The sequence below is a fragment of the Xenopus laevis genome, chromosome 6L (assembly GCF_017654675.1).
Source record: "Xenopus laevis strain J_2021 chromosome 6L, Xenopus_laevis_v10.1, whole genome shotgun sequence".
NCBI lineage: Eukaryota > Metazoa > Chordata > Amphibia > Anura > Pipidae > Xenopus > Xenopus laevis.
In genome coordinates, this window is record NC_054381.1 from 107401956 (window position 1) to 107420749 (window position 18794).

Consider the following 18794-nt stretch of genomic DNA (forward strand, 5'->3'; position numbering starts at 1 on the left):
AAGTTAAACTGGAAGTCTATAGTCTACAGAAACTGTTTTTCATTGCAAGTACCGTATCCATTATAAAATAAATATTTTCAATGATTTTAAAGTTATTTGGAAAGGTAGTAGGTAAAGATATTTTTTGTCTGTCTCTAATAATGTCTATCCCTCCTTTCCGTGACTACATAACATAACATTTGGATTTGTAAATCTGCTCTCCTCCAGCACATACTATCGTTCCCACAATGCCTGTTTGTCCTGTGGTTAAGGAGGAGAATAACAGAAGTTTGCAGTAGAGTTGATTTCTGTAATTGTTTTGGTAATTGCCATTTTCTGTTATAGCCTGAATACTGTATATACTTTTGACTCCAACAGATTCTACAGCTGGTTCTGACTCCTGCTTAACAGATAAGAGTTACCATTCAAAAAGTTGCTTTCTGAAAGCCTTATACTTTATGCACACATGTAACTATGTATTTATTTGTGCAAAATTTGATTATCATTATCAGCAACTGCTATATGTTCCTTTGTCTTTAGTAATAGTCTCTGTGCATGCATTTTCATGGAGCATATACTGTACATACCTTCCATAGAATCTTTGTGGCATAGAGTGCAGCTATTGCACTCCGACCCCTAAAGAAAATTAAAAAAAAAAGCAGGGTTAGGTTTTAAGCAGATTGTTTGAAGATGGGAAAACTAGTTCTAATTAGATAAAATAAATCTTTACCTTTTATTCGAACTGTGGTGGATATAAACTACCAATATGATTTCTATAGTTGCAGTTGACAATTTATTTAACATTATTTATTTTGTTGTAATAGACTTTATATTGACATAATATCTAAGGCCAACATTTCCCTTTAAAGAAGGAAACTTATGAATGTTGGCTAGTATGCATATTGTTACTTGTACTGAATATGCAGTTCTGTATATTCTTGTGGTTTATCATAAATAAAGATGGGTAGAGCATGCAAGTGTTACTTGTTACGAGACATGGTAGAAAGAAAGTCCATTCTTCACATCAAAGTTCTCTGAATCAGAGAAGATGGAACATTGCAGACACATAGAAAGGTAATGAGCAGAGTCTTTATATTAGAGTTATTTGCCCAGAAGGTCCAATACTGAATAGGGCACTGCTGAGGAAGGCTTTAATTTTAGTTTTGAAAGGGTGAGGGTGAATTCTGTACAGAAGAATTTAGGGATGCTATTCCAGAGCCCTTAGTTCGCTGCCAGATACTTGCTACAGAATTCCCAATAGTTGGGAGGGGAGCATTAATGAGTAATAGTCTATAGCATGTGCCTTATAGATTGGAGATAGGGTGGGCGAGGGGAAGATTGCAGGAAGGCAGTATTTCTTTCAAAAAGTGCTGGCAATCCCCAAACACAGCACTACGTGAATCATTACCAATTGTCACAACTAATCTAAAGAGAGCATGTCAAAGTGGCAGAAATAGTAAGTATGCGATGCCAATGATATGTAGGACAGTGCATCTGAGTTGTAGGTGACAATATTGCATTTTCCAGACCAGCTCAGCTCTGTTTTGTTCAACATTTGCAACAGAATATTTGTGTAAATTACAAGAAAGAAGTTTATTTTTGTCTTTTCTATGTATCTTTTATATATCCCTGTGCCAATATTTATCTTCCATGTCAGGATTTGCCCAAGCATGTCTGCTTACAGATGCCAATCTTATTGTGCAGGATGAAATTATAAATCCAATATTTGCTGTGATGTTTTGTTCCCTGTCCGTAAAGTGTAACAAAACTCAGGGTAAGTCACATCCAGTTATACACTAGCTTCTCCACAGTAAATCAGTAAAAAAAAATGATTTAGGTAAAATAAATTAATAATAATTTTAAAACAAACCCACTTAAAAGGATGTAGGACATTACCTAAATGTATCTTTGTTACTAAAATGGCATCAGTAAGTTTATTAGTGAGTTTATTCCATTAAAGAGATACTGACACCAGAAATTAGGCCTTTTTTTACACCTATCATAATATTGGCTTTGCATGCTACTTATAATTTTGCTATAAAGCATTTGCCCAATGCTTTTACATTACCTGTCTGATGCCCCATGTTCCTGTATGAGGGGTCTGCCATATTTGTGCAGCAGGAGAGCATTAGAAACTTTAACGGACAGGCTGGGATGGGACAGTCAGGTTGGCAAAACAGTCAGATTTAGGAACTTCAGCTGACAATTATTATCAGAAACAATCCTCTCAGCAAAAAAAATCAACATGACCTTTAGGTAACTTTAAATGTACATTCATAGTAGTTTTTTAGCGTCAGTATCACTTTAACGGAAAGCTTATGGTATATCTACAATAAATACAACTTTGATTTTACAAGCCGGACCTCTACAGGAGCGACTGCCTATATTGCATATGCATTCATATCTACTGCCATTGTGTGGTTTCTGTACTGGTACTTATGTTTCAAAAAATGAAAACAAAGCAATAGCTCCATAAAACTTTTGGTTTTAGCTTATTTAAGTTATGGTTGCATAAAAACCAGGTGTACTGCCAAACAGTTCCTCAATGTAGGTTGATAATCCACATAGGGGCTACCAAATGGCCAATCACAGCCCTTATTTGGCACTCCATGAACATTTTTCATGCTAGTGTTGCTCTCTCCAACTCCTTTTACTGCTGAATGTTGCTCACGGGTTCAAAAGGTTGGGGGTCCCTGAAATACACTATACTGTCCAAGGTACAGGCTCTGCATACTGGTAAATTGTTTAACTAAAGACTTTAATGTCAGCATCTTTCTTGTGATTGGTTTGTAATACATATGACAACAAATAATGCATTTCAACAAAAGCTATTTCAGTTCTTCTTGGTGAAATTACCCATATAAACTCTGTCTGCAATGTAATTGGTATATTTCTGAAGGCTGCATTCCACACATGTTTGCTTTATTCTTTTTAACACCCTTCCCTTATTTTGCATCAGTATGCTACAATAACATGTTTTACATTGTGGTTCACCTTTAATTTAGCATGTTATAGGATGGCCAACTGACCTTTGTTTTTTCTTTGTTATAGTTTTTGAATTATTTATTTTGACTCTGTTCAGCTTCCAAATGGGGGTCTCTGACCCCATCTGAAAAACAAAGGCTCTGTAAGACTTGTTTTTGCTACTTTTTATTACTTATTTTTCTATTCAGGCCCTTTCATATTCATATGGCAGTTTCTTATTCAAATCAATGCATGGTTGCTAGGGTAATTTGCTGAAATTGCAGACTGGAGAGCTAAATAATGCAAAACCACAAATAATAAAACATGGAAACCAATTACAAATTGTATCGATCGCTGCATTATACTAAAAGTTCATTTAAAGGTTAACAACCCCTTTAAGTGTAATTAGTTCAATTTGTAATGCATGTGGTGATACAGTAAAGACATCTCTGCAATATACAGTAATGTTAATGGCTTAGCTTAAACCATTTCTTTCCAATCTTGTAGCACTCTATTTGTTTTCCAGTGCCAGAACTATTTTAAAAGCATGCTACAGATATGGAAATGCTATTATCTTCCACATGGAGATTTACATAGGACTAAATCACATTGCATTTCTTATAGATCTGTCATGAAAAGGCTACAGATGACCCTCTCAGGCAAATCTGTACGCGGAATTGAATCCTGCTGTTGGCTGTTAGCAGAAGTGCAAGATAGTACAGTCTGGAAGATGAGAAGATGAGAATTTAAGTGTTATTACATTAGGTTTCCATGAAAGCTGTTCTTGTAAGGAATATATTAGTGATGAGCGAATTTATTCGGCAGGGGCAAATTTGCGGCGGAAAAATGTTGACGCCGGTGGCCATTTTGTCTCTGGCGAATTTTTCGCAGGCGGCAAAATCGGCATTTCGCAATTTTTTTCCGAAATTCGTGGTGAAACGGGAGAAATTCGCCCATCACTAGAATATACTATTGTGGTTACTGCATGTGCAGTGAATCAGCAGAAAAGAAGATGGGGAGCTACTGGGGCATCTTTGGAGACACCAATCTTCCCTGCTAAAGGGCTGTGGTTGCCTTGGACTGGTACAGAAGCCCAAAACATAATGTACAACATTACTTCCCTACTTATTTAGTTAAGCTTTAGTTCTCCTTTAAGCTCTATCCCTTTAAAAACTTCCTAAAGCTTGATCACCACTGTGAGCTGCTTGCCTACAAAAAGTCTTTAAAGGAAAACTATACCCCCCACACAATGTAGTTGTTGTGTAAAATGTGTAAAACCCTGCTTCATGTAAATAAACCATTTTCATAATAATATACTTTTCTAGTAGTATGTGCCATTGGGTAATCATAAATAGAAAATTGCCATTTTAAAAAATAAGGGCCGCCCCCTGAGGTCATACGATTCAGTGTGCACACAAGCAAACTATACTTCTTAGGTCACATGAGCCAATTAACAGACAGAGTTGTCTTTTGCTTCCCACACTTTTTCTTGTTACAGTAAGGGTGGAATTTCGAAGTGATAAATACTTGGAAATTCAACCCTCGAATTGAAATACTTCGAGTTCGAAGTTGAAGTATTTTTCACCGAATTTGGCCATCGACGATCAAAGTAAAATCGTTCGATCGTATGATTAAATCGTTCGATTCGATAGATTTTAGCATACGATCGAACGATTTTACTTTGATGTGTGAAGACTTAGAAAAATGGTCTAGAAGGTCCCCATAGGCTAACATAGCACTTCGGCAGATTTAATTTGGCGAAGTATTGAAGTGGAAGTCAAAGTAAATTCAAAGTCGTAGTATCCTATTCGATGGTCGAAGGATCTAAAAAATTACTTTGAATTTTTAATTTTTTTACTTCGAAAATTCCCTCGAATTCACTTCAACCCTTGATAAATCTGCCCCTTAGAGTTGTAGTATTTCTGGTCAGGTGATCTCTGAGGCAGCACACAGACCATCACAAAATGGTGGCTCAAGGCAAGAGATGTAAAAGAGCAAGAGTTACTTAAATATATATTCCAGTTTGGTAAGATTCTTCAATGTCACTTAATATGATATAAACTATCTGTTGTTTAAGTGTTCATTTTGGGGGTATAGTTTTCCTTTAAGGGGCAGATTCGGGGAGATTAGTTGCCAGGTGACAAATCTTCTCTTGTTCATGGTGACTAATCTCCCCGATATGCCTTGCCCTGCCTTCTGCCGGCTAAAATGTAAATCGAGGGGGGGCAGGCACACGGAAGGCTTTGTTTTCCAAAGTCGCCCGTAATTGCCTCATGAGGAAACTTCAGAAAAAAAAAGCACTCCGTGTGCCTGACCCCAGGCGATTTACATTTTAGCCCGCGAATAAGAGGAGAATTGTCGCTTGGCGACTAATTTCCCCAAATCTGCCCATGTGGCCAGAACCTGAAAGGACAATCTCACAGAAGGGCAGCAATAAAGAATATATAGAGTTTTGCTAACTTGCAAGTAGCACTTGGTTATACACTTGTTCACCTGACATAGATTAGATTGGTAGGTCTGTCATGTTCTGTCAACAAATCTACTGTAAAGCATGACATATACAAAAGAAATCCACAACCATCTGTATGTTTGACTCCCAACTAATGACACTGCATATGTTCAGGTGGGAGCTAGGCATTATCAGACACTGGCTGAACCGATGCTAAGCACCCTGTTCTCGGCTCTTGCTTCCGCCTTTAACAGCCGCCTTTCACCTCGGGAGGAGCCCTCGGCTAATCGGATGCCGCCAGGTCTTATTAAGAGAGGTGCAAATCAAGGGGTTCTGAACAAGCTAAGGGGCACAACTGTAATGCAAAGTCTTTTGGGCAGATGGTCACAGTAAAAGGCGTAGACCGAATCATAGTCAGATCAGACCGGGTAGAGGCAGGCAGAGTACAAACAAAGTCAGGCAGGTAAGGGTCGAACCAGGAGATCAATCAGCAGGGATAAAGAATAAGCGAGGTTGGAGATCAGTCAGGGGTCAGGATACAGATATCAGAATGGTCAAAAAGCCAGGCAGGGGTCACAACAGAAATCAGAATCAGATACACAGATAGCACAAACGCTCAGAAGCACCAGGAACCAACTCCTATAACGGGCAGTGTGAAAATGTTTACTGTGGCTTTAAATACTCTAAACTTTTGCGCAAATGCGCACTGGCGTCAACACACCAGCGCGCTTGCGCCTATAAAAGAAGCAGAGGCGCACCGCGCGCGCCCTAAGTAACAGGCCTGGAGGCAAAAGAGGAGCGGCGTGGCGGACGTCCCCGCCGCACCACTAGACCACCAGGGTGAGTGTGATCTGTTACAACTTATTAGCTATAAAAGACTTTAGGATTCACAATTCAAGTTGCAAGTCTACCCGTCTACTAACTAAGAGTATAGCAATGGCTTTTAGGGGTGGTTCACCTTTAAGGTAACTTTTTAGTATGTTATTGAATGGCAAATTCTAAGCAACGTTTCAATTGGTTACAGTTTTTTTGTTATATGCCATCCCCTTCTAACTCTTTCCAGCATTCAAATGGGGGGTCACTGATCCCATCTAAAAAGCAAATTCTCTGTAAAGCTGCACATTTGTTATTGCTACTTTTTATATTATAAGAAATGAAAATCAATTGCAAATTGTCTCAGAATATCAGTCTCTACATCACACTAAAACATAACTAAAATACTGTGCATTCTTTTCTCATTGTAGCAAAGCATTTTATTTTTTTGCAGCACAAGGTAATATGGTTACTTTTTATGTGAAAATGCCGAACAGAAAATAAGATGTAAAGCATAAATCCTTTTTTTAATCCTATTAAGCTCAGTTGGTAGATAGTTGTGTTGAAGAAAAGAAACATATTCATGCCCAACTAAACCTCGATTAACTGAGGCCTGGGAATCCAACACACAGGAAAAAGGTATCTATAAAATATGCTAAACCCTTGCAGCATATAAACTAGCGTCCTGGACCCAACATAATGTATTGTTTGGATAGAAACCTTTGCAAATTAAAATTTGTTATATATAATGAAAGCTTAGAGAACTGTAGATGTAGTTTTAATATTTTTATGTTTTGATCCACAGGTAGTGGATAGTAAATTATACAGTAAAACTTGCATAGATCTACCAAACAGTTTAATGCATTATGATGTTGTGGGGTTAACAATAACATTTGTAAAATCAATGTCTGCATGTAAAGTGAACTGCAAAAATCGAATGCCCTTTTTGTCTGCCATAGAAAGCAAACATCCAAATGTTCATGCATGTCTGCTGGGGGTTATGGTTTATGCCGTGCATGCTTTTTTTTTTTTTTTAACCGACTCTTCTATGGATAAGTTGCAGTAGCCTAAGTTAGATATTTCATATGGATCTCAATTTGATTGAAATGACCTAAGATTTGGCACATTCTCATAGCATCAGGGAATGAATACAGCCATGAGCCATTTTAATCTTCCATGTAAAATAAAAAGTGATACACTATTAACCCTTTAAGTGCCAGCAGAATTTCACATTTTGGTTACGCGAAATGCCAGCCGTTTTTGAAACATTTTGTGCTCTCTCACTTTAGGGGCATTTTCTGAGGGGAAACCTATAGTTTACCTAGGAAAACTATACATTTTTTTTTTCGGTAGAAACTGAGCTTTCTAAATCTGCCTGAGTTTTCATGTATTTCCACCTGTGCAAAAAAATTTATAGTGCTAAATACCAAAAAAAAAAGAAAAATTACCATTTTTCATCGTATATCAATTTATACCAGAAAAATATTTCATTTTACGGATGAAAATCCAACTGATTTGGAAAGCCTTATGTCTCTCGAACGTGCCAATACCAGATATGTATAGTTTTAGGGAGATTTAGGACTTCTGTACCTCAAAAACTCCTGGCAGTATATTGCCGAATTTTGAAAGCACTAAGGCAGAAAACGGCATGCTTTAGATTCCAAGGCAAAAACTCCTGAAACCGTAGGTTTACCCCAGAAAACCATACATTTTTGAAAAGTACACATTCTGCCAATTACAAAATGGGTAACTATGTCTCTCTACTCCCAACTACCAAACAGAAAAGCTTGTCTGAACATAGCGGTTTTTCAAAAAAAAATTCAAAATTCTGAAAAATCATTTCAAAGGTTTATTTTGCTGCTCCGCATATCCCAAACTATATTAGGTACCAAGAAAAAGCACCTGAAATATGATTGCCAGGGGTCCACTGAACAGTTTGATACCCATTATGCATAGGTTTACCAAAGTATCTGGCATTTAGAGACACCAATATGAAGTTAGCACATCCAAATTGATCAGGACTTTACTTCAGCTACTGAGAAATCAACACATTGACTGCATTTTTTTTGGGGTAAAAACACAGAAATATATGTTTACCCCCCAAACCCATATATTTTTGGAAAGTACACATTCTACCGAATCTAAAATGGGTACCCATGCCTTTCTGCTCCAAACTACTGAGTCGCAAGGCTTTCCCAAAATTGTCGGTTTTGGTGAAATATGTGAAAATTGCCTCAAACCTTCAACTTCCCAGCACCATATCACCCATGTATCATTATGCACTAAGAAAAAGCACCCTAAATATGATTGCCATGGTTCCTCTGAACATTTTGGTGGCCATTGTTCATAGGTTTACCAAAGTATCTGGCATTTAGAGGCCTCAAAATGAAGTTAGCGCATACAAACAGTCCCGTGGGTAACTTCCGCTAATGAAAAATCAACACATTGACTGCATTTTTGTGGGGTAAAAACACAGAAATATATGTTTACCCCCAAAACCCATATATTTTTGGAAAGTACACATTCTACCGAATCTAAAATGGGTACCCATGCCTTTCTGCTCCAAACTACTGAGTCGCAAGGCTTTCCCACAATTGTCGGTTTTGGTGAAATATGTGAAAATTGCCTCAAACCTTCAACTTCTCAGCACCATATCACCCATGTATCGTTATGCACCAAGAAAAAGCACCCTAAATATGATTTCCAGGGTTCCTCCAAACAGTTTGGTGGCCATTGTTCATAGGTTTACCAAAGTATCTGGCATTTAGAGGCCCCAAAATGAAGTTAGCGCATACAAACAGTCCCGTGGGTAACTTCAGCTAATGAAAAATCAACACATTGACTGCATTTTTGTGGGGTAAAAACACAGAAATATATGTTTACCCCCAAAACCCATATATTTTTGGAAAGTACACATTCTACCGAATCTAAAATGGGTACCCATGCCTTTCTGCTCCAAACTACTGAGTCGCAAGGCTTTCCCAAAATTGTCGGTTTTGGTGAAATATGTGAAAATTGCCTCAAACCTTCAACTTCCCAGCACCATATCACCCATGTATCATTATGCACTAAGAAAAAGCACCCTAAATATGATTGCCATGGTTCCTCTGAACATTTTGGTGGCCATTGTTCATAGGTTTACCAAAGTATCTGGCATTTAGAGGCCCAAAATGAAGTTAGCGCATACAAACAGTCCCGTGGGTAACTTCAGCTAATGAAAAATCAACACATTGACTGCATTTTTGTGGGGTAAAAACACAGAAATATATGTTTACCCCCAAAACCCATATATTTTTGGAAAGTACACATTCTAACCGAATCTAAAATGGGTACCCATGCCTTTCTGCTCCAAACTACTGAGTCGCAAGGCTTTCCCACAATTGTCGGTTTTGGTGAAATATGTGAAAATTGCCTCAAACCTTCAACTTCTCAGCACCATATCACCCATGTATCGTTATGCACCAAGAAAAAGCACCCTAAATATGATTTCCAGGGTTCCTCCAAACAGTTTGGTGGCCATTGTTCATAGGTTTACCAAAGTATCTGGCATTTAGAGGCCCCAAAATGAAGTTAGCGCATACAAACAGTCCCGTGGGTAACTTCAGCTAATGAAAAATCAACACATTGACTGCATTTTTGTGGGGTAAAAACACAGAAATATATGTTTACCCCCAAAACCCATATATTTTTGGAAAGTACACATTCTACCGAATCTAAAATGGGTACCCATGCCTTTCTGCTCCAAACTACTGAGTCGCAAGGCTTTCCCAAAATTGTCGGTTTTGGTGAAATATGTGAAAATTGCCTCAAACCTTCAACTTCCCAGCACCATATCACCCATGTATCATTATGCACTAAGAAAAAGCACCCTAAATATGATTGCCATGGTTCCTCTGAACATTTTGGTGGCCATTGTTCATAGGTTTACCAAAGTATCTGGCATTTAGAGGCCCCAAAATGAAGTTAGCGCATACAAACAGTCCCGTGGGTAACTTCAGCTAATGAAAAATCAACACATTGACTGCATTTTTGTGGGGTAAAAACACAGAAATATATGTTTACCCCCAAAACCCATATATTTTTGGAAAGTACACATTCTACCGAATCTAAAATGGGTACCCATGCCTTTCTGCTCCAAACTACTGAGTCGCAAGGCTTTCCCACAATTGTCGGTTTTGGTGAAATATGTGAAAATTGCCTCAAACCTTCAACTTCTCAGCACCATATCACCCATGTATCGTTATGCACCAAGAAAAAGCACCCTAAATATGATTGCCAGGGTTCCTCCAAACAGTTTGGTGGCCATTGTTCATAGGTTTACCAAAGTATCTGGCATTTAGAGGCCCCAAAATGAAGTTAGCGCATACAAACAGTCCCGTGGGTAACTTCAGCTAATGAAAAATCAACACATTGACTGCATTTTTGTGGGGTAAAAACACAGAAATATATGTTTACCCCCCAAACCCATATATTTTTGGAAAGTACACATTCTACCGAATCTAAAATGGGTACCCATGCCTTTCTGCTCCAAACTACTGAGTCGCAAGGCTTTCCCACAATTGTCGGTTTTGGTGAAATATCTGAAAATTGCCTCAAAGCTTCAACTTCTCAGCACCATATCACCCATGTATCGTTACGCACCAAGAAAAAGCACCCTAAATATGATTGCCAGGGTTCCTCCAAACAGTTTGGTGGCCATTGTTCATAGGTTTACCAAAGTATCTGGCATTTAGAGGCCTCAAAATGAAGTTAGCGCAGACAAATAGTCCTGTAGGTAACTTCATCTAATGAGAAATCAACACATTGACTGCATTTTTGTGGGGTAAAAACACAGAAATATATGTTTACCCCCCAAACCCATATATTTTTGGAAAGTACACATTCTACTGAATCTAAAATGGGTACCCATGCCTTTCTGCTCCAAACTACTGAGTCGCAAGGCTTTCCCAAAGTTGTCAGTTTTGGTGAAATATCTGAAAATTGCCTCAAAGCTTCAACTTCCCAGCACTATATCACCCATGTATCATTACGTACTAAGAAAAAGCACCCTAAATATGATTGCCAGGGTTCCTCTGAACATTTTGGTGGCCATTGTTCATAAGTTTACCAAAGTATCTGGCATTTAGAGGCCCCAAAATGAAGTTAGCGCATACAAACAGTTCCGTGGGTAACTTCAGCTAATGAAAAATCAACACATTGACTGAATTTTTGTGGGGTAAAAACACAGAAATATGTTTGCCCCCCAAAACCCATATAGTTTTGGAAAGTACACATTCTACCGAATCTAAAATGGGTACCCATGCCTTTCTGCTCCAAACTACTGAGTCGCAAGGCTTTGCCAAATTTGGCGGTTTTGGTGAAATATCTGGAAATTGCCTCAAAGCTTCAACTTTCCAGCATCGTATTGTCCATGTATCATTACCAGCATAAAGCATCCTAAATATAAACATAGGGGTCTACTAAACAGTTTGATGCCCAATATGCATAGATATACCAAACTTTGTGGCGCACAGAGACCCCCAAATGACAATATGTATAGACATTTTCACGGCTGACGCGCTGGCTGCTTCAATATAACCACCTGGTGTGCGTATTATGCGACATTAGACCCCCCTAACAGTACAGAGACCCCAGAAAACCATATATTTTCAGAAAGTACACATTCTGACGAATCCAATATGGGTAAATAAGTGTTTCTACTGCAAACTGCCAAACTGCAAAGCAATGCTGAAAATAACAGTTTTTATCAAATTTCAGAAAATCGTCACAAAGCTTGAATTCTACCCCATTATATGCCACACATTTCGTAATTTATCAGCATAAAACATCCTAAATATGAACGCCAGGGGTCTACTGAACACTTTGATGCCCAATATGCATAGATATACCAAACTATGTGGCGCACAGAGACCCCCAAATGACAATAGTGTATATACATTTTCACGGCTGACGCGCTGGCTGCTGCAATATAAGCACCTGGTGTGTGTATTATGCAACATTAGACCCCCCTAACAGTACAGAGACCCCAGAAAACCATATATTTTCAGAAAGTACACATTCTGACGAATCCAATATGGGTAAATAAGTGTTTCTACTGCAAACTGCCAAACTGCAAAGCAATGCTGAACATAACGGTTTTTATCAAATTTCTGAAAATCGTCACAAAGCTTGAATTTTACCCCATTATATGCCACACATTTCGTAACGTATCAGCATAAAACATCCTAAATATGAACGCCAGGGGTCTACTGAACACTTTGATGCCCAATATGCATAGATATACCAAACTATGTGGCGCACAGAGACCCCCAAATGACAATAGTGTATATACATTTTCACGGCTGACGCGCTGGCTGCTGCAATATGAGCACCTGGTGTGTGTATTATGCGACATTAGACCCCCTAACAGTACAGAGACCCCAGAAAACCATATATTTTCAGAAAGTACACATTCTGACGAATCCAATATGGGTAAATAAGTGTTTCTACTGCAAACTGCCAAACTGCAAAGCAATGCTGAACATAACGGTTTTTATCAAATTTCGGAAAATCGTCACAAAGCTTGAATTCTACCCCATTATATGCCACACATTTCGTAACTTATCAGCATAAAACATCCTAAATATGAACGCCAGGGGTCTACTGAACACTTTGATGCCCAGTATGCATAGATATACCAAACTATGTGGCGCACAGAGACCCCCAAATGACAATAGTGTATATACATTTTCACGGCTGATGCGCTGGCTGCTGCAATATAAGCACCTGGTGTGTGTATTATGCAACATTAGACCCCCCTAACAGCACAGAGACCCCAGAAAACCATATATTTTCAGAAAGTACACATTCTGACGAATCCAATATGGGTAAATAAGTGTTTCTACTGCAAACTGCCAAACTGCAAAGCAATGCTGAACATAACGGGTTTTATCAAATTTCTGAAAATCGTCACAAAGCTTGAATTTTACCCCATTATATGCCACACATTTCGTAACGTATCAGCATAAAACATCCTAAATATGAACGCCAGGGGTCTACTGAACACTTTGATGCCCAATATGCATAGATATACCAAACTATGTGGCGCACAGAGACCCCCAAATAACAATAGTGTATATACATTTTCACGGCTGACGCGCTGGCTGCTGCAATATGAGCACCTGGTGTGTGTATTATGCGACATTAGACCCCCCTAACAGTACACAGGCCCCAGAAAACCATATATTTTCAGAAAGTACACTTTCTGACGAATCCAATATGGGTAAATAAGTGTTTCTACTGCAAACTGCCAAACTGCAAAGCAATGCTGAACATAACGGTTTGTTATCAAATTTCGGAAAATCGTCACAAAGCTTGAATTCTACCCCATTATATGCCACACATTTCGTAACTTATCAGCATAAAACATCCTAAATATGAACGCCAGGGGTCTACTGAACACTTTGATGCCCAATATGCATAGATATACCAAACTATGTGGTGCACAGAGACCCCCAAATGACAATAGTGTATATACATTTTCACGGCTGGCGCGCTGGCTGCTGCAATATGAGCACCTGGTGTGTGTATTATGCGACATTAGACCCCCCTGACAGTACAGAGACCCCAGAAAACCATATATTTTCAGAAAGTACACATTCTGACGAATCCAATATGGGTAAATAAGTGTTTCTACTGCAAACTGCCAAACTGCAAAGCAATGCTGAACATAACGGTTTTTATCAAATTTCGGAAAATCGTCACAAAGCTTGAATTTTACCCCATTATATGCCACACATTTCGTAACGTATCAGCATAAAACATCCTAAATATGAACGCCAGGGGTCTACTGAACACTTTGATGCCCAATATGCATAGATATACCAAACTATGTGGCGCACAGAGACCCCCAAATGACAATAGTGTATATACATTTTCACGGCTGACGCGCTGGCTGCTGCAATATGAGCACCTGGTGTGTGTATTATGCGACATTGGACCCCCCTAACAGTACAGAGACCCCAGAAAACCATATATTTTCAGAAAGTACACATTCTGACGAATCCAATATGGGTAAATAAGTGTTTCTACTGCAAACTGCCAAACTGCAAAGCAATGCTGAACGTAACGGTTTTTATCAAATTTCTGAAAATCGTCACAAAGCTTGAATTCTACCCCATTATATGCCACACATTTCGTAACTTATCAGCATAAAACATCCTAAATATGAACGCCAGGGGTCTACTGAACACTTTGATGCCCAATATGCATAGATATACCAAACTATGTGGCGCACAGAGACCCCCAAATGGATATATAGTAGAAAAAATTTACAAGGCAAAACAAAATAAGGCAGTAAAGAGTGAAATGCAAAAAAAATCCAATAAAACCACAAAAATCAATGGTTTTTTTTCCAGACTAGTGTTATCGGCCGTCAGAATCACAGTTTGAATATTTTAGCTGGGCCAAACAGGTTATACGGCTAGAAACAAGTGAACACAACATACGCAGAGCTGAAAATGCAATAAAATGGCTAAAAATTCAATAAAATGGCTAAAAATGCACCAAAATACCCAAAATTGCAATATAATCACCGAAATAACATACAAAAGGTATTGCACAGTACGGTTAGCGAATACGCTATTCGTAATGGCAATAAAACATTTTTTTCAGCCAAAAAAAGAAACGATGCGATAAGAAAAAAAAAAAAAGCCACAATGCCATGTATGTGCGTGTGCGTGTGTACAAATGGTAAATTACATGTTATGTGCGCGTGTGTGCGTGTGCACGTGTGTGTAAGTGCAGTGAGTGTAAGTGACCCCCCCAATCCCCAAAAATGTATGTGTAAGTGTGTGTAAGTGTGAATCTAAGTGTGTATTACTGTAATAAGTGTGTGTTGGTGTGTTTGTGTGTGTAATTGTTGCACTAACCTGAAAAAGTCGCTGGAGACTGTTGCACACGATCAGGAAGAGCCTCTGGAAGAGATCTGCGACGTCATCTGTGTCCCTGTGCTGTGGGGGCGGAGATCTACGGCGCGGTGTAGGCTGCAGCAGCAGGACACGTAAGTAACACGTGCCTGCTGCTGTTTTTGGGCCCCTGGGCGATCGCGCCCCAGGGGCCACTCGATCCCCTGCTCTGCTCGTTGCCTAGGGGCAGGGGATCGTGAAGGAGCGGAGCGAGCGGCTCTAACAGCCGCTCCTCCGCTCGCAAACCCGGAAGTGCTGCAGAACGTAGAATCTACGATCTGTGGCACTTTGGTCCTTTGATCCACAGAACGTAGATTCTACGTTCTGTGGCACTTAAAGGGTTAAACACTATGTAACACTATTGGGGCCAAAAACACTAAAGGTAATCTTTTTCTAGATGATTTACTGCAGTTTACACAAGAAAAAAATGATATATAGATATGGGGCCTGTTATCCAGAATGTTGGGGACCTGGGGTTTTCTGGGTACGGGGTCTTTTATGTAATTTGGATCATCATACCTTAAGCATATTAAAATTAACATTCATTAAACCCAATAGGATTGTTTTGCCTCCAATAAGGATTAATTATATCTTGAGATCAAGTGAGTTAAGATCAAGTACAGGGTACTGTCTTATTACAGAGGAATGGTGATTGGCGAATTTGTCCCTTTTCACTTCACCAAGAAATACACAAAACTGGCGAAAAATTTGCGAAACAGGACTTTTTTACACCAGCAACAATGCGCTGGCGTCAAAATTGACACCGGCATCAAAGTTTTTTCGATGCTGGCAACAATTTCAAATCAATGGAAGTCCGTTAATTGAAACCATCAGCAAATTTATTCGCCAAGGGCAAAATGTGGAAATTCACTGCGAATTTGCGCCACACTACACTACAGAGGAAAAGAAAAAAAGGAAATATTTTAAAAATTAGAATAATTTGATTAACATGGAGTCTATGGGAGATGGCCTTCCTGTAATTTGGAGCTTTCTGGATAACAGGTCCCATACCTGTATGTATATTCAGAATGTGTTCAGATAAACAACATTGCACACTGTAAAATAATTATGAACCATCTTTATGGTCTCCTCAAGGACTGTTGACTAGGATGCATTTTTGCAGAGCTCTTCAATTAAGTGCCACTACTCTGTTTACACTTTTGCATGCCTGGCTCGCACTCCTAAACAATTTGCACAACAAAAAACCTGGAGGAGACCTGACTCCTTGTTCACCGAATGCTTTATGAAAGCATTCTGGGAAGTTGCTTAGAATTATATTTACTTTTATTATGTAAATAAAATCCATTTTAGGATCAAAGACCTGATTTAGCAGTAAAAAAACTAAATTGTATGAATTATTTTTATCATATTTCCCCAGGTTTACCTCTAAGTTCCCAAATGGCAGGTGGTCCATCTAGAGTGTCATTAGATTTTGTTTTTCTCACTTAGAGTGAGATTAGAGTTTGCTGTCCTAGATATTCTTGGGGATATGACTGAAACCCCAATTTTATGTTACCTTATTATAAGCCTAGGGGTGCTCTGATGAAGTATTGACCCTCCATTAGGCCTCAAACAGAAAATATCTGATACACATCAGGTCACGTAGTTTGAACTATACCAAGACAGAGGGTAAGGTTAACACAACAGTGCAAATTAGGAATTGGACAAGATACAGGTACATATAAATAGAATACAAATAGGCATTGTGACCTGTAAACATAATACAATATTTCAGCCCAGATATTGATAAGCCCCCTAGGGTAAGCACTTTAGCTTTAGTCAAGGAAGCAGACACTAGTACAATCAGCACCTTGTTGTGAGGTGAAGTCAGCCTAAGGAAAGTGTCTTTTAATTGTAGATTGTCATTAGCTGTGTTTTTTTCTTGGTGCCATATCCCTTAGTTAAAGTCATATCTGGACATAAAACCTCCTGTCTCTGTTCAGGCCACATTCTAGGGTGCTAAACTTTCTCATGAGTTTGAATTCTCACTGCTTCCGCTCCTGTTGAGTCTTGGAGTTACCCTTTAAAACTGTGACCCGAAGATCTTTGATGCTGTGGGTATTGCTGCAGAAGTGTGCTGCCACTGGGACATCTGTGTTGCCATGCTTGATGTTAAACCTATGGGAGTTCATCCGTTGGCGCAGTGTTTGTCCTGTTTCTCCCACGTAGAGTCCTGTAGTGGGGCATTTTTATTAGGTATACCATGTTGTCTGATTTACAGGTTAATGAACCTTTTATCTGGTGTTCCTGTGGACGGTGCAGTATTCGTATCCGGTCTACTTCATATATGTGTAGAAACTATAGAAAGTAACCTTTATCTGGTCACATGAGTATTAGCAAATCTATGCCTGATTATGTACAAGGAATAGGGAATTTGTATACTGAAAACATACAGTAGATTCAAAATATGAAAATTGATTTTGGCTTTAGCTGTCTTGCAGTTAGTCATCATCTGAGAAACAACAATCTAACATCCTGAATATATATATAGTAAGGGGACATTATCTCATTTATATTGATTCACATACATAAAAAAGAGCATAATGAGACTTTTATACTCACTGAATACGCCGGGCATCTCATTTTTATTGTTTGCAGGTGTCTGTTATCCCATATTATGCATAACATCGTTTTTGTACAAATAAAATGGTAACACAGTTTGTTTGGCACCCGGTTTTCCTGCAGCTGTCTAGCTTTCAGAAGGGATTTTCTACTTATGGGATGTTCGCCCTTCAGCTTTCTACCTTTAGTTGAACGTACATATCACATTGGTGTTTTATTGTTGGGCTACATAATCTAAATGAATTTTAATGTGCCCTTTTTTTTATAAAATGTTGCTTGGTCTGTAGTTCTAACTTGTTTGTTTTATGGTTTCTAAACTTTGCATATAAGAAGGAAAATCATCTGAAGCAGCTAAAAGTTCTCATGCTAATTCTAAGGAATTGTCTTTATCAAAATGAAAAAGGAAAGGTAAGTAGTTAAAGAGCCCCTGAAATATATTTGTGTTTTCTTGCCTTCTGCATCAGCTGTGTCAAAATGACCATTGTTCTGTCACTATGGTCCATAGTTTCCAATTCACACTCAGCCAAAGCTCATAGGGGATTGTGATCACCACAGTCACTTTAGTGAGAACCAGTGCAAGTTAAAGGGATACTGTCATGGAAAAACATGTTTTTTTCCAAAACACATCAGTTAATAGTGCTGATCCAGCAGAATTCTGCACTGAAATCCATTTCTCAAAAGAGCAAACAGATTTTTTTACAATTTTGAAATCTGACATGGGGCTAGATATTTTGTCAGTTTCCCAGCTGCCCCAGTCATGTGACTTGTGCCTGCACTTTAGGATGGAACTACTTTCTGGCAGGCTGTTATAATGTAACTGAATCAGTTTCAGTGGGACTTGACTTTTACTATTAAGTGCTGTTCTTGGATCTACCAGGCAGCTGTTATCTTGTGTTAGGGAGCTGTTATCTGGTTACCTTCCCATTGTTCTGTTGTTAGGCTGCTGGGGGGGGGGAGGGAGGGGGTGATATCACTCCAACTTGCAGTACAGCAGTAAAGAGTGATTGATGTTTATCAGAGCACAAGTCACATGACTGGGGGCAGCTGGGAAATTGACAAAATGTCTAGCCCCATGTCAGATT

At 38.9% G+C, this 18794-nt stretch overlaps 1 pseudogene; it reads left to right on the forward strand.

The window, feature by feature from the left end:
* Positions 1-18794, forward strand: part of LOC108718542 — a 125912-nt pseudogene that overhangs the window by 89618 nt on the left and 17500 nt on the right.